This window comes from Rhipicephalus microplus, chromosome 2, assembly GCF_043290135.1.
Source record: "Rhipicephalus microplus isolate Deutch F79 chromosome 2, USDA_Rmic, whole genome shotgun sequence".
NCBI classification, from domain to species: domain Eukaryota; kingdom Metazoa; phylum Arthropoda; class Arachnida; order Ixodida; family Ixodidae; genus Rhipicephalus; species Rhipicephalus microplus.
This window is the reverse complement of record NC_134701.1, coordinates 271,294,254-271,316,753: the sequence shown is the minus strand read 5'-3', so window position 1 is coordinate 271,316,753 and position 22,500 is coordinate 271,294,254. Positions and strand designations below refer to the sequence as shown.

Sequence of the window (22,500 nt, the reverse complement as noted above, 5' to 3'; positions counted from 1 at the left end):
TAACGTGACTGTATTACGAGCGTAAGTGACTAGTCATAACATGAAAATTATGACATGTGTGTCGTGAGTGTCCTGATTTAGATGTCATGGTCTTGCTTCTCCTGCGGTGGTTTCGTTCACATTACATATCGCAAAACTGGTATCGATTGATTGATTGATTTGTGGGGTTTAACGTCCCAAAACCACCATATGATTATGAGAGACGCCGTAGTGGAGGGCTCCGGAAATTTTGACCACCTGGGGTTCTTTAACGTGCACCCAAATCTGAGTACACGGGCCTACAACATTTCCGACTCCATCGGAAATGCAGCCGCCGCAGCCGGGAATCGAACCCGCGACCTGCGGGTCAGCAGCCGAGTACCTTAGCCACTAGACCACCGCGGCGGGGCCCAAAACTGGTATCGTATGACATGACTGCATGGCGAACATAAGTGACAGGCCCTCACGTGGAAATAATGACATGCATGTCATGTAAGAACATGACTATATTCCACGCTCATGATGCACTCGCGGCCGTTGCGCTGGCTCCGCATACACCAAATTTGGTATTACCTGACGTGAATGGATGATGGAGGTATATGACTGGTGCAAACATGACGATCATGACATGAAATTCATGTACGGCATAATATACGTCCACCTCGGAACGATTTGCTGATTTTAATGTTACAATTCAAGCTTCCTCCTTCACCCTTCGCATATCATCGAATCCCACTCTACGTGGGTGGAGGGGGGGGGGGGGAGGAGGGATACACAACAAGAGGGAAGGCAGGGAGGTTAACCAGGCACATGCCCGGTTTGCTACCCTACGCTGGGGGAATGGGAAGGGGGCATAAAGATGAGAGAGAGAGAGAAAAGAGAAGAAAAAGAGTGGTATCTACCAGTATTTTAGTGGGCTTGTTTACCACTTGCAGGTCACAAGAGGTGAGTGATTGACAGAAACAGAAAGGAATGGGTGTTTTGGTAGTACCACTTCAATCACGTAGTTCACTTCATATTTAATTTTTTACCTCCCTTCAGTAGTGGCAATAGGAAAAGCATGAACGAACCTTGAACCGATTTTTAAACAAAATGTTCTGCTTAAAAGCAGCACTACAGAAACGCAAATATGTTGATTGATTTTGGTTCATACAAGCATGACTAAGCATAACAAGGCCCAGTTATAGTGGACATCAGTTTCTAGGGTAATCGAGACGAAGTATAGGCGTTGACTTCACTACCACCCTATATAATTGTCACCATGTCGCTCACTATATTTATAGGGTGGTTTGTGACGTGATAAGATGTGAACTTGCAGCATGGTTTTGATATCTACATAATTGTAGGTGATCGAGCATCTTTTGCCATAACATTTTTGTTGCTTCTCGGTGGCGACATAGAAGAAAATCCGGGACCTACAGTAGCAGAACAGCTAAAACTGATAGCTGAAGACATTCAGGAAATTAAGAACGGAAAAACTGAAATCAACGAAAAGTTGAATGCAATAGATAAAAAGATTGAGAAAATCGGCGGGCTTGAAAAACAAATAGTAGACTGCACGAAAAGAATATCGGAGCTGGAAAACGGTCTCTCGGCTATGGCGAAAAAAGTCGACGAGTTAGAAAACAGAAGCCGGCGATCTAACCTTATCATTTATGGTGTGAAAGAACAACAGAATGAAACGTCTAAACTTTTACACGATGTGGTTGCGAAAAATATATTCCAAGATATACTAGAATTCACTACCTCAGGAATAGAGAGAATTCACCGACTCGGTGCTCGAAAACCGGGTAACGAACAAAAAGTAAGACCAGTAATCCTAAGGCTATTGGACTACCGTGACAAAATTAACATCCTAAAACGGTGTTCAAGACTCAAAGACACAGGCTTCTCGATTAGCGAAGACTTCTCCCAGCCAATTCGTGACATCAGAAGAAAGTTGTGGCAAAAAACAAAAGTCAATCGTGAGCGCCATGAGAAGGTCTCATTAGTTTACGATAAAGTTCGCATAAATGGCCGCCTATTCTCCTGGGACGGTGAACGAAATGACATCGTTGAGGCTGAAAAAAACGAAGAACAAAGACGCGCAAAAACGCGACACACTCGCAACCATCCACGTTGACACTTTTGAATGTGAATTGTCGAAGCATTATTAATAAAACACATGAACTCGAAGCTGTCCTACTGTCTTATCAACCTGATATTGTAGCGCTCACTGAAACGTGGATGCATTCCGGTATCCTAGACCACGAGGTAGTACCGCCAGGGTATGCGATTCTACGCAAGGACAGGAAAACGAGAGGAGGAGGAGTAGCCTTATTAATTCGTCACGGTATTCCCTACACAGCTATGCCCATGGCATCTGACATCGAAGCAGTATGGTGTAAATTCTACGTCAAGGATGAAATAACCTACATTGGCGTCGTTTACAGACCACCTGATGCTGAAGTTTCATTTTTAGAAGCACTGTACGATTATATGCATACGCACGCTCTTCGCGGTAAAAAAATCATTGTAGCAGGTGATTTTAACCTGCCTGAAGTGAAATGGGACTCGCTGAATCTGGCGACGAAGACTGGCAACGTGCTTGCTGATATCATGTTCACATTTAACCTCACACAAGTTGTTACAGTTCCTACACGTAATCAAGGCTCTTTCGCTTCTATTCTAGATCTTTTTTTTGTAAGTGATCACTTTTTAAAATATCCTATTAACGTAGAAACATTAGAAGGCCTATCTGATCATAAAATAGTCTCGTGTTGTTTGCAATATCCAAGCGCTATTCATACGAAAGCTACAACAAAACGGGTACCTGCTTTTAAAAGAGCGGACGACGCTGCCATTATGACATACCTTGCTCTCGAATTTTCCAACTTTTTGGACCTCTACTCAAATGAACACTCAACGGTAAATATGATATGGTCAACATTCAGTAATATTGTCAGGCACTGCATAGACAACTTTGTTCCAACAGTTACAAAAAGCATCAAAAAGCACAATCCATGGATCACGCGCGACATAATTCATATGAAGCGTAAACTAAAAAGGCTCAGAAAAGCTCAGAAAGTTCACCCACGCAGTTGTATTGCGTCGGAAATCCCTGCACTAGCTAGGTCCCTTAAGAAACAAGTGAATTTGGCAAAAAAGCGCTTTCTCAGTCACTCTTTACACAGTTTTATCAAAACAGCGCCTCATAAGTTCTGGCGATACATAAGTGTGAAACATACTAACAAAGCCTATACGCCTACCCCGGGAGGAAAACAGACCGCCGATCATTTCAACAGCTACTTTCAGTCTGTTTTCACCGCTGATAATGGCCTACTTCAACGCGACCAGTTCAGACCAAGTGGCGTAGATACACCATTAGATACCCCCTTCATATCGCAGGCGGGTGTATTATCCCTCTTGCTAAACCTCGACGAAAAGAAAAGCACTGGTCCAGATGACATTCCAAATGCCTTTTTAAAGCGGTACGCTGAGCCTGTAAGCAAATTCCTTCAGCTAATATATTTAAAGTCACTTCGCGTTGGTCATCTTCCAGCTGACTGGAAATTAGCAAAGATAATACCCGTGCATAAATCAGGTGATACGTTTTCCCCTGCTAACTACAGGCCCATATCTCTGACATGCACATCTTGCAAAATACTGGAACATATCATCCTGAAATATTTAACAGAGTTTGTCGAAAGTCACAACATATTACACTCCAATCAGCATGGGTTCCGCAGTGGCCTGTCGACTGTTACTCAATTAGTAGAAACGCTTCATGACTTTGCCAAAGATGTTAACAGCCAACTACAAACAGATGTAATATTTATGGACTTTTCAAAGGCTTTCGACCGGGTTTCCCACCTGAAGCTTAACTATAAACTAAGATGTCTATTAGGCGAAGGACCACTCACACGTTGGATTGAAGATTATCTTTCAGACCGTTATCAGTACGTACAGTACAATGCCCATGTATCTGATACTGTTCCCGTTCTATCTGGTGTACCGCAGGGTTCTGTATTAGCCCCGATGCTATTCTTACTATATATAAACGATATTACTAAGCACGTCGACGTAAACATTAGATTATTTGCAGATGACTGTGTACTGTACCACACAATCAAAACTGAAGATGACCAAACAAAACTTAGTAATTCTCTGTACAAAGTGTCTCAATGGTGCTCAGACTGGCAAATGGTGTTAAATGCAGAAAAGACAGTCTACATGAACATTACTAACAAAAAATCAACACTTACCTTTCCTTACAGTATCAACGGCACCCCACTACGAAATGTTTCACGGTACAAATATCTGGGTGTAACGATAAGCAGTGACCTAAGCTGGAATGCGCATGTGCAGCAAATTTCTAAAATAGCAATGAATAAATTGTTCTTTCTCAAACGATCGCTTGCCGGATCTACCTTTGAAACACGTTCTCTTGCCTACACCAGTCTTATCCGACCGACATTGGAATACGCCAGTATTACGTGGTTTCCACACACTAAATACAACATCGCTGCGCTTGAGCGCGTACAAAGGAAAGCTGTCCGTTTTATTTTCAATCGCTACAGGCGTAGCGATTCCCCAACAGAACTTCTTCGGCAGGCTGGTCTCACTACCTTGTCTATCCGAGCGAGAGTGCACAGATTGAAATTCCTATATTTGTTGTTAATAAATAAATTTAAGATCAACCCCAGGTCATTTGTTACATACAGCTCTGCCAGAGAAACGCGACACAAACACAAATTCACGTTAGAAGAATTTCGTCCTACTAATAATGTATTTCGCTTCTCTTTTTTTCCACGAGTTGTAAGAGACTGGAATGCCTTAGATGAAATTACTGTTACTCAGCCTACGCTAGAATTATTCTCTGAACTCGTGGAGAGAGCTGTGTGACACAGACACATGTCACTCTGGTTATTGTTATTGTGATATGGATGTAGTATGCTTGTTTTAATCTCTTGCTGTGTGTAAATTTAGAGTGTGTCTTTTCGTTTATACGTGTATATGTCTATTTATTACAGAGCGCATAATATGCTCTCCGCATTACTTCTGTACATTCATGTATAAATCAACTCCCACCCCTGTAATAATCCCTTTGAGGGATTGGCAGTATTTTGAAATAAATAAAATAAATAAATAAATAACATGGCAGTCTCATTGAATACGTTACAACTTGAACTGTTGCTATAAAATATAGCGATACAAACAAAACGAAATTCATGTCGTCTTATGTACACCGTCAAGAAACCTTGTCTTCGTGTTGAGAGTTATTAGAGAGTTAGAAATTTTGCAATGTGCTATGGAGAGCGCAGCTCTTTAGGCATGCTACCATAGTCACGTTTCAACTCAAACACTTTGAACAAGTACGAGCGGAGTCAAATACTTAATTTACAGGAAGTACAGATTCCGAACCTAGACTGCTTCAAAATTACTTTTCTACCAGACCGAAAGTAAGGGAAACAAAATTTTCCGTGATACTCAACATTCGAATGATGGCGTAACGACTGCAGTACTTGAGTTCTCGTAGAGCAGCATTAGTATGCAATCGCATCGCGAAACTGCCTTCGTTAGCTAGCAAGTATGACTGCAGGGGCCGTGCGCTCTAATAAGGCAACTTCACGTTGTTAACTTTCTCGCTTGATTTGCAAATAGTATAGCGAGAAATATTCTGAAATGCTTAGGTATGCGCTTACAAGTTGTCCTTCTCAAGATCTGCTTCCAACGCTTCTCACTTAGCTCCTCGTTGCTCTCTTAGTTAAAAAGATTCATTCTCTCGAAAACTTGTTTCATATTCATGAAGTGAGTTTGCACTTTAGCTCGAACACAAGCTTCTTTAAAAGTGACACTCGTAGTTGTTGTACGCCAAGATTCCTCCATGGAACCTTCAAATTACCAGTTACACACCCTCTCAAATGCAATCGGCTAACAATTGCATTATGCATGAGCGCAAGCTAAATGACATTTGAGCATTTCAGACGAGGTGGTGAGGGTGATCGCGAGCCGCGCCATCCCCATATTAATTCGTGTCACCGTCGTCATAGTCATGCAACATGAACACCAGCGTGTGAACGCGGACGAGTATATTGAAGGAACGTTAACACAAATTTTTGGAGGTCTATATATTCACTTTGTTGTACGTTTCACTCAAGTAAATGAAATGAACATTGTGTATTATTATGCGTGAATTTCATTTTCAAAGTTGGTCCCGAAACGCTGTGTCTTGTGGCATAAAGTCTAGGATCACGCGACAAAAATATTTGACCGCGGTTCCTAGCACTATAAGACGTATGAATTGACTGACTTACTAATCAACTAACCAACTAACTAATTCGCAACTAACCTGCCTACCTACCTTCCTGGCTAACTAAATAACTATCTAAGCTTGCGCATGTTTTACCAGGCAGTGTTTGCATGTTGATAATCACAACAAAGAAAGAAATAAGTCAACGAGCCGTCGCAGAAATCCACAGAGGCTACGGAGCTCGACTGCTCAGCGGTAGGGTACGAGTTCGATTCCCACCACACCGGTGGTATTTAACGGGAGGTGAAAAGCTAGACACCCATGTAGTTGGATTTAGGTTGTAATTTCCGGAGCCTTCCGCTACAGTGTGCTTTATAATTATATGATGGTTTTGACTGGTGAAACACCAAATATAATAATTATTAAGCAAGCCAGGGCATAAGGATGCCCTGGCGCATCTAATACTTGGTACTGGAATGATACCTCGGCCTTCATTTAGGTACGTTCACGATTTCAATTATAATCTTTGCCACTGGGCTGCGCCTCCTTTCATAATAACAGGTCCAGCATCAGCGTTTGCTTGAGAATTTGCTACTCGCGAACGAGTCTAGCGCAGGAGATTTTTTTTCTTTTTTTCATGTGAACATTAGTCTTGTTTCTTTTTCAAAAAATTTACCATACCAAATTACCAGCATGTCTGACACCTCTCGATATCTTTCTGGTATATTAGAGTGCAACGACGCACCCTTTATACAGTACAAGAAGTATTTCGCGGAGTACGATACGAGATTACCTTTCCACCAGCGACCTGAGCACGAACCCGAGTTCATGTTCTTTTCTTCTTTAATATGTAAGTGTTGCTTCCCATTCGCCGACAGTTTTTGCTAATGATGGGTCACACGTTACTGTGATCATTCCTTGCGAAGCCTTTCGAGCGTTCGTTTGTTCTTCGGTTTCTATCTCTCATCTCGGTTTCTATCTCTCTTACGTTGACCTCTTGGAGATGGAGATCCTGCGCATGACATTGATGTTAATTGTTATTTTTTTAGACTCTCGAGAACATTTAGGACCACAAACAAGGAGGAAAAGAAGAAGGGAGCGGGTGATGTCTAGAGAAAGGGCGCAGCGCACACACTTGAACAAAACAGACTAGAATGAAGATAGTATGACGTGCGAGCAACGTACAGTTTAAAACCTCTTCGTTCAAGCACTTTCTGCGAGATACTGTTGCTAGAATCGCTCAGGAGCTTACCATTATTGTAATTTTTTGCCCGTTTTGCATTTCCGGATAAAAAAACAAAATGTTTCTCACGTCACTTCTGTTTTTGCAGGGCCGAGCAAGGCCAATGACAGCAGTTAGTTTTCTCGAGATTAAGCTTGTGGCTTGTTTACAAATTCACCCTATGGATACCGTGCATTGCATATGAAGCTGCGTTATTGGTATAAACGGGATAAACAAGCTGGTGATTCACAAAACAGTTTGTATTTATTTGATAACGCTTCATTTAGGACATTCTACCTGGCCGAAACGTCGTCTATGACGCTTCCGGATCAATCGCTGTCTCCGAGTATTTTTCCTTTATTTTTAAATATGTCAAAAGAAGGAAAGATACTTCCCGAGCGCAACGTACATTCTATGTACGCGTAAAATGGCAGCCTGAGAACGCCAGGGCCTCGTTAGTGGTGCTTAACTCGTTAAAGTTTAAGCCATGAAGATTGATATCACGTAAGACTAGTTGCGTACAAGTGACATGGGTCGAAAGTGAATGCAATCAGTGAGAAATAATTTGATTCTGTGGCATCTCAAAACCAGTCAACTGCGAGCCGGCATGGTTTTCCTTTCAACACACACGCGTTAATTTTGTTTTCTATTTTATCTCTAATCATTAAAAGTACAGGAACCGAATTCTCGAAGCTGTTCACGTGTAACTGGAACAAAACCACTCATGCTCTCATCAAGATCACAGATTGGGCCAGCCTTGATTGATTGATTGATTGATTGATTGATTGATTGATTGATTGATTGATTGATTGATTGATTGATTGATTGATTGATTTGTGGGGTTTAACGTCCCAAAACCACCATATGATTATGAGAGACGCCGTAGTGGAGGGCTCCGAAAATTTCGACCACCTGGGGTTCTTTAACGTGCAACCAAATCTGAGTACACGGGCCTACAACATTTCCGCCTCCATCGGAAATGCAGCCACCACAGCCGGGATTTGATCCCGCGACCTGCGGGTCAGCAGCCGAGTACCTTAGCCACTAGACCACCGTGGCGGAGCGGATTGGGTCAGGCTCTCAGCACTAACCAACCACGTCACTTAGGCGCTATTGCTAAGCAACGATGTGTAGCATCCCCTTTCCATTAACCCTTTTTCGGCGTATACTTTCCCTATATCCTGCTATATATTGTCCCGTTATGTAATGTGACAGAGACCTGTAACTGGAAGTCAGCAGAACGCCAGGCTAGTCCAATCACTGACTTGTTTGTTTGTTTGTTTGCTACCTGTAATCACTGGATTGTTTGTTTGTTTGTTTGTTTGTTTCTTTCTTTCTTTCTTTCTTTCCCTGGACTCATAGCTCACACCCACTCAGGGGAATTGGCCAAGAAAGCGTAGTGCATTTTTTTCTGTGAGCATTATAACTGTGTGTAATGAATTTGTATTATAATATGACTAATGTAAGGAAAACCACATAAAAAGAGATCTAACGAAAGAAATGGAAAAGCCAAGTTGAGAAATTTTGAGATTTCAGGGGTTGTGATTACCACTCAGCTGCATTTACTATCACCTCACCATTTAGAATTTTTTGTGTGTAATAATTAATAATTATTTGTAGAAGATTATAACAGTATACGTTTGGATGCCTGAATAATGTCGCAAATGGCATTGAAAGAATCCCTGTGGCAATGTCCCAAAACTGAGGCACCAAAGCTTAGTGCTTTTTCCGCCGTATCTAACGCCTATTTTCAGAAATGTAATAACTAGAAGCCTTTTTCGAAATAAAGCGTATCGGCGACAAAACAAAAAATAATGTTCTATCGATTCCATTTCTCCGCAGAATGCGCAGAGGGGTGATATTGTCTGACCAGCTCTGTGTATATACATGTTTGGAGGGGGGGGGGGGGGACACGATATCGGAATTTAGTAATTAAAACTTCGAGCTTTCTGGACTGGCTTCAGTGGGGTTGCCATGGAAACTTGAGGTGGTTATATTCTGTCCATGTGGTTACTTTTCCTATGATATCAGTGCAGATTGCTGATTTTCGATATCTTATTGCTGTGATATATTAAACATCTGGCAGTATGGATAAAATTGAGCCATCAAGTGCAGCTGATGCTAAGATTTAATCTCAATCCACAGTGTCCCGGAGCCTATAGTAACCTCAGGAGTCTCAACTGCGGTGGTACTAATGTTCTGAATGTCCTTAGAATTCGAGAGTTCTCAGAAGCTGTCGGAGCTGCACAAACTGAAAGAGAATCGGTCATTGAGACTGCGTTGTTTTGATTTGACAGAAGTTTTCGAAGAGCTAAAATAATCGCCACGAGCTCCGCCTCAAAAACTGGAGTGAAATCAGGCAGTTTCACTGAAAAAGACCAGTCAAGCGAATCAGAGGCAATGCCTATACCTTTCTTTTGATCATTTACTGAAGCACCTGTGGCTATTATATTTTTAGTTTCCACATGCTCCAAGTAATCTAATAATACGTTAATTAAAATTTTGAGAGATTGTAACTTGGCGTTTTGGGGGAATATATCATCATACTCAACTATAACAAGACGATGCGAGTCATTACACTCAATTACATTTGTAATTTTTCCATTTATACTTTGTAGATTCTTTTGTACAAACATTATCTGAGGTGTGTGAAACCGTAGCCAATGAGCAAGAAAGAAGGCGTCTGGGTTTGCGATAAAAGCATATTGAGATCTTCTTGCCGGTAAGCTATAAAATTTTAAAAAAGCTTGCACGGTCAAAACTCGAAATCGAGAAAGTAGTGTAAGCAGGCGTGATTCCATATACAGTACGTTGATAGCCACAAACCAAGGGAGTCCCAGACACATTCGCAGTGCTTCTCGCTCCAAGACAACTAGAGGTTTCGTTTTATAAGCAGGGCCACCCGACAATAGTATGCATCCGAATTCTATGATGGGGCGCATATATATCTTGTACAACGTTATCAAGGTGTGCCTCCGTAACCCATATTTCCGGTTACTTAGCCTGTGCAGTAAGCCTGAAGCCCGCTGTGCTTTGGTAGTTATATACTCTATGTGTGGACTCCACTTAAGTTTGTCATTATGAATGATTCCCAAATATTTTATAGAGTCTACTTGCTGGATGCGTTCCTGCTTATATAGAATTGAAATTGAAATTGGTACTGCAAGCGGAAACACCAAGAGCGCACTTTTGTTGACATTTAACGATAATGAAAGAAATCGACTGCAACCAAATTTCTAACATGTTAATATATCTTTGTAATTTGAGTTGTATTGAGTAAATATCACAGTCAGCAGCAAAGAATGAGATGTCATCAGCCTAAGTGTAGGCAGTAACTTCTTGATCTGTTGGAATTGTGCTCATTAAAGCATTAAATAATATTGGAGATAAGACTGCTCCTTGGGGAACTCTGCGCGTTTGTTTGAGTCTAAATGAGGAACATCCATCCCTGACGCAGTAGCATTCTCTTGATTTTAAAAATTCTGCCACCCACTCAATAAAATATTGTGGGAAATTCAATCTCTTTAGCGTATTTAACAATATGAAGTACCCCACACTGTCATACGCCTTGGCTATATCAAGCGTTACTAAACTAGCGTATTGCCTTCTTTTTCGAGTGAGTGTTATTCGGCTCTCTAAATCAGCATGGGCACACCAAATAGAGAAATCACTACGAAAGCCGATTTGGTTCGGTTTTATTACTAAATTGTCTGCCATCCAGATACTTACTCGGCCATGTAGGGCCCTCTCTACTAGTTTGACCATGTTAGATGTTAAAGAGATGGGTCTGAAATCCTACACCTAGATTTTTTAGTATAGGAATCACCATTGCTATCCTCCAATCCTGCGGCACCCATGAGATATTTACGAAGTAGTTTATAACAGTGGCGACGTCACTAGGCGATAAATTGAACAGAATTTTAATCATGTGTACTGTGATTCCATCTGGACCAGGAGATGCAGAGGGTAAATGTTTAATCACGTTGGATACTTCAGTCTGTGTCACTTCGTCAAAGTCACATTTTGTCGTATACTTGTGCCAGTTGTTTGGCACGACTGAGGTAAATCTGCTTTCCAGAGCTTTACCGATTGACTCTAAGGCTGTGGTCATTTCTTGCACCGACAGATTATCACAAGCTGCATTAACTGGTGAAGGCAAGATTTTCCGGGCTCTCATATATCGGAACAATGCTTTCATATGTTTAGGTTTCGACAGGTATTCATAATGTCTTCTGTCATATTCTTCTTTAGCTTGAGCTACCGTTCTCTTAAAGCCCGCTGCAATGAATTTATAATCAGCCCAGTTTTGGGGGGATTGATTATGTAGGAGCTGCTTCCAAGCTGCCTGACGTCGTCGGTGCTCTCGTGTACATTCATCAATCCACCAACGGCTATAAGCCCTTTTTTGTGGATTCAACAGTAAATTCCACTCTTTTGTAGGCTCTTTTAATGACTGCGTTTATCTTCAATGCTCTTGTTTCATCGCTCTCTTCCGAGTGAAAAGCCAATGCTGACTTCAGATCGTTCTTAAATTTAGTGTAATTTACAAATACTCGTACATTTGAACAAGATGGAGTTGTCGGGCAAGAGATTTCAAAACTTATCGGTAAGTGGTCACTGTTGGTGCCACAGTCCTGTGCTGTTTAAGAAGACGTAGTAATTGCCAAACTGACAAAATTTAAATCTAAGGCCAACCTGGAGTGATTACGAATAAATGTGTGGTTATGACGTTGAGGCACGTCAGGTAATTAGCCCTTGTCCACTCCCACGAGCGTTTTCCACTCGGATCAGTTCTAAAACCCCAACTCGTGTGGTGGGAATTAAAGCCTCCAACTAAAACTTTGTCCTTGCACCACGACCTCGTAGCTAGATCCAAACTTCATGTGTTTTGAACTCCATTCGGGAAACACATATTAACTAGGGTTAAAGGACTGCAATTAAGTAATGTAATGTCTACTGCCAAAATTTTGCATTCTGGCGACATATATTTGTATGAACGTTTGACTTTCATACTATTTCTATTATTCATAAAGAAAGCTGGACCCCAACCTCTCGATGGATGGTCTAGTCGAAAAGACCGGAAGGTATTTAACTGGAACAAATTATGTACAGATAGCCATGTCTCTTGTAATGCTATAATATCAGGAGCGAATTTACAAGTCAAGTATACCAAATCCGTAAATGCAGAATAATTCAATAGGTAATTCAGATGGAGAAGCTTAAGCGACCCCATGGTTTCAAAAGAGCTGCTTCCGCTACAGTTTTATCTAGAATGCTTTCTTTCAAAAAAATCTCTCTTTGAAAGGTTCTCCTTTTCCTTCAGATACTTTTTGTTCTTTGTCTGTTTTGGTGAGTTTGTTTTCCTTGACAGAGGGGATCTAGATTGCTTCAGGGACCTAGGGTCCAAATCCATGTCATCTGAATCTATTGTATCCGCATCTTTGTCCTTACTTTGACTCTGTATATCCACTGCAGAGGGTGCTGCAGACGGAGAATACGATGGTGAGGTTTCAAATTCCTCATTTTGGCTGTGGACGCCTATTGCAGAGGGTCCTGCAGACGGGTAATACGATGGCACAGTTTCGCATTCACCGTCAATTATTGTTCGGGAACTCTCAACATGTTGGAATACTAGGCCTGACTCTCCCGTTGTACCAAATATGCGAGTCATTTGGTTAGCCAGAATTTGAGATGAAGAATCACAAAGGTTAGAAGCCAGTCGTTCCATGGCTTTTTTCTAGAGCCTTTTCTACGACCTCCGCGATATACAGGGAAATCGACCCATTCATATCCGATATATGTCGGGCTGCAACACTGGCATACCCCTGAGTTCTGGCCTGTATTTCCTCTATGGCTTCTCGTCGAGAACAGCGCCTACGCCCTATAATTTCAAGAATTTGTATTTCTCGAGCCTTAGCTGAGCAATCAGGACTATCTGCACAGTGTTGTTCGTTGCAGAGACAACATTTCTTTTCTTTAGCTTTGCAGTCATTTGTTTTGTGATTGTCACCACACACCCGGCATCTCAGTTCTGACCTGCATCCTTTAATAGTGTGACCGTATCGCCAGCACTTCGTACCCTGAAATGGTCGCGGCGATGGCAGTTCCACTCTGTATATTAGAGGCCATGCCTTGATTTCGCTTGGGAGATTCGCTCCAGCAAAGGTTACAATTACCGACTCAGTCGGGATCTTCTGCTTTTCTACTAGTCGTGCACACCTATATACGGAGATAGCACCAGTCACGGCAAACATCTCTAATACCTCAGACGGGGTCAAGTTAACATCGACGCCACGAACAATACCTTTCACACATGCCAGATGGGGGGAAATAAAGGTGCTCACCGGATTGGTCGTGAAACTCGAGCACTTCAGTACGTTTTGAACACAGAGCTGATCAGATGAAAAAACATAGAATACCACCTCTGCCAAACTGGCGGAACTCTGTGATGCTCTGGAAGTGAGACGTCGCAGCTCTAAGCTCCGCCTGGACCACTTTCGGATTCTTCATCCGAATGAAGCCGTCATTGCTAGGGACGAGGTCTACAGGAACTGCGGGGATGCCGTTGCGCAAAAACTGATCCACTGATATCTCCTGCGGCGGAAGAGAAGCAGACCAGAGGACAGCCTCTGGTCCAGGTGAAGAAAACGGCATCTGAGTGCTCTTTCTAGCGCTAAAAGCGCTTACCTAACTGTAAAAGCCCTATGAAAACACCTAACAAAGACAAATAAACCTCAGCAACTACACAAACTTAGGCCAAAACCCTAGCGCAAGTATGACCAGCTACTTGCACCACGAACCTTTTTAGCGTTAGCGTTAACGTTAGCGTGTGCAGCTTCTTTTTCTCCTTCTCTCCTTCTCTGGCAAAGCGAACGCCTCGTCTTCGTCCGAGGGCTCATCTTCATCGTCTTTTCGAAAGCGGCACATACGATCCTGTCAGAAAAGATGTGGCGTAATACAAGCCATCCCGCTCGTGACATTACCTTCCCCACAGGTAACATCGTCCCGATGCGGGTGCGTGAGTAGGAGAGAAAAATAAAACGCACACAGAAGCTCACACGATTGAACAGGGACGTGGTGTTCGCAAGATTAAAATATGTAGATACTAAGTCAGGTTCAAAAACAAAGAAACAAAATGGTATACAAACGCAGGAGTTGTGGGGCGGGTTCGCATACGAGTACCGAAAACTTTCCACTCAGGAAAGGAACTCCGCAACGTGAGCAAGACAAGGACGCGAAGAGGCACGAAAACATGCTGATCACTAACTCAATATTTCACATTGACGTTTAAGTTGAATATCTCGTTCAACATTTGCTTGAACATCCAGTTCACAGTCAGCGCTCTTCCTGTTTCAGAATGTCTCTTCTAGTCGTTGTCTTGTTTGCGCCACAAAATTCCTTTGCTGTCAACCAACCAGTCCACCCCAGGATTCTATTGCGAACTCGGACATCCATTACTGATGATACGGCTCCTGCAGTCTGCGCGTCTCTGCACAGTACTATGATCGGAGAGAAAGCGTTTTCACGAGTGAATTCATGGCACGCTGCCCTTGTATTCCTCCTCCCATCGAGCGAGCAGTGACACGGTGACAGAGAAGTAGGCTTAAGGAGGAACTTGGCTTCCGCGTAAAAGAGTCGCTTGCGCGTGCATCTAATTCCGAGAGGTCTACTTTAGACCACCCTCATTACAGGCAGCTGTGCGCCCTCGCGCTATCTTGAAAACCCGCTCGACGTAGCGGAATAATTGGGCCTTTCCACATATTACAGTGCCCGTTTTCTCTCACCCAAAATCCTTCCTCTGTGATCGCGTTGTTTTAGATCAACGGCGCGAATGCGAACGGTTCGCACGACTTGGCTACCTCGTCTCGGTTGTTCTTCTGCCATCCTGACGTCGATTAATTACTGCAGTCCAGCGATTCTAGACTCGAACATCCGGACTTCCTCGCTGCGTCAAAGTCATATAAGCCTAAAAAGTACGGCCTGTGTTGGACAAAAGCATCGGACGAGACATCTTCCTGTCTTGACTATCGGAATTCGCATAACTCAAAACGACCAAACTAATCTATATTGCATTGTTCGAGCGTCTCTAGCGCGGTAAATATCAGGGGACAATGAAAACTCCCCGAAAACAGCCGAAAATAAAGATGAACCAGCTTGAATTAGGGAACTTATTATTGTTCAGTTCAGTTCAGTTTCAGTTCAGTTTGTTTTTTTAAAGCCCCCCTTTCTCAGAGGGACATCACGTAGGGGGTGGGGTTATATTTAGGCTAACAATACGCAGTGGACGAAGTTTTATAGCGAAAGCTGTTATAAGATAAGAACAGGGCTCACGTGCGGCACCGTAGTTGTCTGCCACCGCTTTACCAGCGTGCGTAACCACTATTGCAAGAAATAAAAGAAACTCAGTAAATAAAGAAACATCTAGGACCCTATAGGATTCTAACCCGGGTCCGCTGCATGCCATCCCAGTATTCTGCCACTGAGACACGCCGGCGATAGGAACTCGTTTCCTAACCAGCCTTAGGCAGGCTTGATGTCAGGAAATGAATCACGGTAATATGAGTAATAAAGCATTTTAGAACATGAACGAGCAACCAGGCGTCACGCACTGCGAATCGCGGAACGAGTGCGTCTTCAAATGCTCTGACACATTATCAAAGCTGCCTCTTGTTGTTTGTTTGTATGTTTGTTTGTTTGTTTGTTGTTTGTTTGTTTGTTTGTTTGTTTGTTTGTTTGTAGCCTGAAATCTCTGCACATATCCACTCTAGGGGATCAGCTATTAAAACATATAGTATCCTATGAATGGTAACTGTACTATTGCTCACCAAAAAAAAAACAATGATGCACAAAAAGAAAGACATTATGAAAAGAATAAATAAAGATCAAGAGAGTGAGAAATTTAAAAAGCAAAAAAATAATCACTATTATAATAACTATAGCCTCATTTTTGGAGCCGACCAGACTGTTGAGACGGCCAAACCCGATTAATTTGGGATGTATGTCCCATAATTATTCACATTTAAACATTGCTTTCCTACTTTTTATTTCGAGTATTTATTAAAGTGGGTTTTATGCTGAAATACGTTTAGTGGCTTATATGAAATTACACACCACATCAAATACATCTCTGTGGCGATGTGCCAAAACGGGGGCGAAGAAATTTAGAACAGATTCTGTGGTTAAACTTAAACCTAGCTTCGCTAGCGAAATAGCTAGTAGGCGTTTCCTAATTACTGCGTAGTTACGACATGATACAAAATAATGTTCGATTGTTTCCTATTCTTCGTGGAACGCACAAAGGCGGGATAGCGTCAGACCAGCTGTGTAAATAAAAATTTAATGGGGGCACACGGCATCGTAATCTGGAGATAACTTGAAGTTTCTTCGACTGACTCCACTGAGGTTTCCATGGAAATTTGAGGTGTTGATAATCTGTTCATTTTGTGATATTTTCCAACCTATCTGTAGAAATACCAAGTTTTCTATATCTAATCCCTGTTAAGTATTCCAACTCTTCCTCCCATGATGCCTCAATGCAGGATATTGGCCGAGTATAGGTGATTTTTTTTCACTATTTTCTTTAGTATATAAGTTAGAACTATCTAATGTAGTGAAATTAAGTACGAATTATTATTGATGAAAGCTTCTTTTTAATCACCTATTAACTGTGGCGCATGCCCACTTCACGCATAATTCTTCATCGTCGACAGCCACTGCATAAAAAATTGCGAAAGATTCCTATCAAGTGTGTAGGGGATACCACTCTTCTCCGAAGAATTGCAAAGGATAACATAGTGAATGCCGGCCTAGTACAAAATTTATAATTATTTATGGCATAGTGGGTACTCAGCAAGTGTGCTTGTAGCAGTTACCCAAAGAGTGTTTAGAAAAGGCTCTGAACGACCACTCTTCCAGCTTTTGCTGTGACTGTGCTGCACGTTCCGCACAGGCCTGGCTGTGTTTTAATGTTGAAGATGATCAATAATACAATCTTGAAAAGTAGATGATGAGGCGATGGTGAATTTGTCCCGAGGAAGGCCGTTCCAGTCTGTGGCTGCTCGAAAAAAGAAGGATGCAGAAAAAAATAGTGGTGTGTGATGACGGGCGGACAACCTGAAATGGATGACTGGTTCGATGAGATATCCGTGTTGCTGCCGTTATATAAGGTGTCTCATCGAGCAAAGAATGAAACAATTTGGGATAAAACATCTGAGTTGCAGTGCAGTGACACAAAAAAGAGGGGTGGTAGTCCATATGTCGCTCTCAAAGATGAAATACTGATATCGTATGAGTAAGACGAGTGAACTAATCTGGCTGCACGATTTTGTACCAATTTTAGTGTATTGATTGAATTGATCTGAGTTCCATATGGAAGTTGCATATTCTAATTTTTGTCTGATTAGTGATTGCTACGCAAGTATTTTAACATGTGGGTGCTGGGGTGGCAAGGCTAAGATGGCGCTTGAGAAAACCGAGTGCTTTATTGGATGCTGAGACTACAATAGCAATGGGGGTGCGCCATGATAAGTCATACGTTATGGTGGTTCCAAGATGTTTATAAGACGGCACCGATTAAACTCGGCTATTAATGATAGAATACTGCTAACTATATGGGCTGTGGCGACGGGAAAAGACACAAGTTTAGGTTTAAAAAGATTAGGGGCATTAACAATGTGTTACAACAATTAAGCACGCTGTTAAGATTTGTCTGGAGATCTGCTTGATCATACGGGTTAATGATAGCGTGATAAATGACACAGCGAACATGCGATTGCTGCAGGTTATATGATCAGACAAGTCGTTAATCATCATCATCATCATCATCATCAGCCTGACTACGTCCACTGCAGGACAAAGGCCTCTCCCATGTTCCGCCAGTTAACCCGGTCCTGTGCTTGCTGCTGCCAATTTATACCCGCAAACTTCTTAATCTCATCTGCCCACCTAACCTTCTGCCTCCCCTAACCCGCTTTCCTTTTCTGGGAATCCAGTTAGTTACCCTTAACGACCAGCGGTTATCCTGTCTAAGCGCTACATGCCCGGCCCATGTCCATTTCTTCTTCTTGATTTCAGCTATGATATCCTTGTAGGCTTATGCCACAGGAGCGAAAGAGACACGCCTGAACGATAACCGATGCCAGCCCGGAACGTGGGCCGTGGCTTCACGTGCCACGGCCTAGCGCCTTCTTTATTTTCTTCTGTCGCCATCGCGCGCTCTCCGGTTTGCGCGCCGCCCGAACGAGGGCGCTACAGGGCCCCCCGTGTAGACTGGAAGTCGGAATGTGACATGCCGTTCGTGGTATTCCAACGGAAGATCAGTCGTAGATGAGAGGCTTTCTAGGGCGGTCTCCAGGTACGCCGGCTTGAGTCGGTCCAAGCTGACTGTCTCTTCACGGCCGTTCTGAAGTAGAGTGGCAGTTTAGGGGGTGCGGTGAAGGACGCGGAATGGTCCGTCGTAGGCTGGTGTCAAAGGTGGTCTGACCGCCTCGTGGCGCACGAAAACATGTGGTGCAGTGGCCAGATCAGGGTGGGCGAATATGGTCTTGTGTTCGGAAGGTCTGGGTGGAGTGGGCCGGAGGTCTTGAACGCAGTCGAGGAGGCGTTGTAGGAATTGCTGTGGCTGGTCTGGTAGCTTCGTTGACGTGAAGAAGTCTCCCGGAAGCCGTAGAGAAGTGCCATACACCAGCTCTGCTGTTGAGCACTGCAGGTCTGCCCGGATGACAGCTCGTAAACCTAAAAGCACCAGTGGCAAGGCATCAACCCAGGTGGCTCTATTGAGGCGGGTAGTCAAGGCGGTCTTCAGTTGTCGGTGAAGGCGTTCCACCATGCCGTTGGCGCAGGGATGATAAGCCGTGGTACGGCAATGTCTGGCTGCGAAGATGCGATTAAGGCAAGTAAACAGCGAGGACTCAAACTGACGTCCACGGTCTGTTGTCACGGTGCCAGGACAGCCAAAACAGGAAACCCACGTAGAAATGAAAACACGGGCAACTGTCTCGGCTGTGATATCTTGAATTGGAACAGCCTCTGGCCAGTGTGTCAATATATAACGGTACCCCTGAGACACTGGTAGAGGGCCCACAATGTCTAGATGAACATGGTCGAAACGACGGCCGGGTGGAAGGAAAGGTTGGGGCGGCGTGAAGGGAGATATTTGTCATCTGGCAGGGCAGGCACATGCGCGTCCAAGCGCGCACATCACCGTTGATTCCGGGCCAGACATAGCGCTGGGTGAGAAGACGCTGAGTAGCCCGAATGCCAGGGTGACAGATGTCGTGTAAGGAGTGGAAAACGGTGCGTCGTAATGAAGCGGGAACGAAAGGGCGGGGAAGGTCAGCTGAGACATCGCACCACAAGCGCTCAGATGATAATGGATGAGGCACCAGGCGTAGTCGGAGAGAACGGGGGTTCTCCCGAAAAGCGGCAAGCTCTCTATCATGCTGCTGTGCCGAGGAGAATGAGGCCCAGTCGATGGTTTGCGGTGGAGAGTCAACCACGGCTATACGAGAAAGGGCATCTGCGGCGATGTTGTCAGCTCCTTTCACGTGGCGGATGTCAGTCGTGAACTCCGATATATAAGCCAGATCGCGGAGTTCACGGGGCACGTACTTGAATGAGTTAGTGCGGAAAACATACGCCAGTGGCTTATGGTCAGTCAGCACGTAAAACGAGCATCCTTCCAGGAAATGCCGAAAGTGCTGTATTGCAGCGTAGATGGGTAGTAATTCCCGGCAAAGACGCTGTAGCGGGTCTCAGCAGGAAGTAGCTTCCGAGAGTAAAACGACAAGGGTCTCCACTCGGAGTTAATGCACTGCTGTAAGACGGCTCCGACGGCCACGCTGGATGCGTCCACCATCAACCGAGTAGGGGCGTTGCTGCGTGGATGAATGAGAAGCACGGCGTTAGCGACCACTTGCTTAGCAGCAGCAAAGGTGGCCTGGGCCTCTGACGACCAAGGAATGGCGGAGGACGGGCCGGTGGTCGACCGAAGGGGGTCGGTGAGCGGTCGTAGCAGTTCGGCACAGTGTGGTATGAAGCGCCTGGAAAAATTCACAAGCCCCAGGAATTGGCGTAATTGGCGCAGTGTTGTAGGCTGAGGATAATCCTGAATTGCTTTAACGTGGGACCGGAGAGGGCGTATTCCTTTGGATGATATGTGATGGCCCAAGAACTCGAGCTCAGATGCGCCGAAAGTACACTTAGAGGCGTTCACAACGAGGCCGTAGTGCTGAAGACGTTGGAACAGAGCGCGTAGATGGTGCTCATGATCTTCAGGTGTGCGGCTGGCAATGAGGACATCGTCAAGGTACGCGAACACAGTAGGAAGACCCCGTGTGACCTCAGAAATGAACCGCGGGAAAGTTCGAGCCGAATTGCGGAGTCCAAAAGGCATCCGCACGTATTCAAACAACCCAAAGGGCGTCGTGATGGCGGTCTTAGGTATGTCGGCGGGCTCGACAGGAATCTGGTGGTGCGTTTTAACAAGGTCCACTTTGCTGAAAATTGTGCAGCCGTCGAGGCGCGATGTAAAATCCTGGATGTGAGGTAGAGGATAGCTGTCGTGGACAGTCTTGGCGTTCAACGCTCGATAGTCCCCACAAGGACGCCAGTCACCAGGATCACGCTTTGGCGCCAAATGCAGCGGGGAAGCCCAAGTGCTTGACGACGGGCGGATAATGCCGAGCTGCAGCATGTGGTCAAACTCCCGTTTAGCAATAGCTAGGCGGTCTCCGAACAGGCGGCGTGGTCGAGCGGCTGCCGGTGGACCCCGGGTGACGATGTGGTGTGTCACCGTATGTTTAGGCGGCTGAGTGAGGTTGCACGGTTTAGTTAACTCCGGGAAACTCGCCAAGATTTTTTCGAACGGTGAGGAAGGTATCAGCATGCGGATGGCCATTGGCGCGATGTCGGACAGGACTCCCGAGATGGAGAGACGAGTCTTACCATCTATGAGGCGGCGCCGCCGCACGCTGACGTCCAAATCGAAGTATGAGAGGAAGTCCGAGCCGATGATCGGTTGAACCACGTCTGCGATGACGAAAACCCACCGGAAAATGCAGCGAAGGCCGAAGTCGAGGTTGAGAGATCGGAGCCCATACGTTGCTATAGACGAGGCGTTGGCAGCACGAAGCACTTATCCCTGTGACTTTGAACGATCAGCCTTAGTCGGGGGCACAACGCTAATTTCCGCGCCCGTATCTGTAAGGAACCTGGCGCCCGATAGCTGGTCCGTGACCATGAAAAGGCGGCTGGGACGAGAAGGGAGATCACACGCCGCCGTCAGTGATCCCGGCAGGCGTTTCCCTGCCACGAACATGGGGGTGTACACTTCGTGGCTCGGTGTCGGAAACGCCGGTGGTACCAGCAGAGGGGTGGAGGGCTGGGACTCCGAGCATCTCGTGTGAGTGGAAGAGCTCGACGACCGGAACGAGGCGAACGAGTCTCCTGCAGGGGGCTCCGGAGTGCGGCAATGGAGGCGGTGAGTTCGTCTTTGCGGGCCTCAAGGCGCGAAATCACTGTGTCTGCTGGTGGTAAGACAGCGTTGACAGATGGGGAGGTCGCTTCATGAACCTGATCGGCGAGCTACGCCAGGCGGTCGAGATTGACGTCGCCGGCCGCCGCGAGGACGAGGCGGATTGGCTGAGAAAGGTGTTGGAGGAAGAGCTCGCGAAGCAACGCTGAGTGGGCAGAGACGTCGTGTTTCCCAAGAAGCTGTCGCATTCGGCGCAGTAGTTGGGAGGGGCGCCTGTCGCCAAGGTCCCCCTCTGCAAGCAGCTGCTGTAGGCGGACGCGTTCAGAAGGCATGAATCGTTCCAGCACCTTGGTTTTAAGGTGCTGATATGGCGTAGTGTCCGAGGGGTTGGAGAAGAGGTCGGAGAGCTCGCTGGCAACGTCAGGAGGAAGGATGGAGGCTACGTGGTAGTAGCGTGTCGTTTCCGAGGCGATGCGGTACAGGGAAAATTGAGCCTCGACCTGATGAAACCAAACTTGCGGGTCCTGTGGCCAGAAAGATGGGAGACGCAGTTGCACGGCCGAGACGTCCTGCGGACGTGAGGCTTGTTCGGTT

General features: G+C 44.9%; 1 protein-coding gene across 1 annotated transcript in view; it reads left to right on the top strand.

Moving 5' to 3' along the window:
* The window catches only part of LOC119169989 (fatty acid hydroxylase domain-containing protein 2), a 68,947-nt gene that overhangs the window by 367 nt on the left and 46,080 nt on the right, over positions 1–22,500 (top strand). The gene's annotated exons all lie outside the window — the stretch shown is intronic.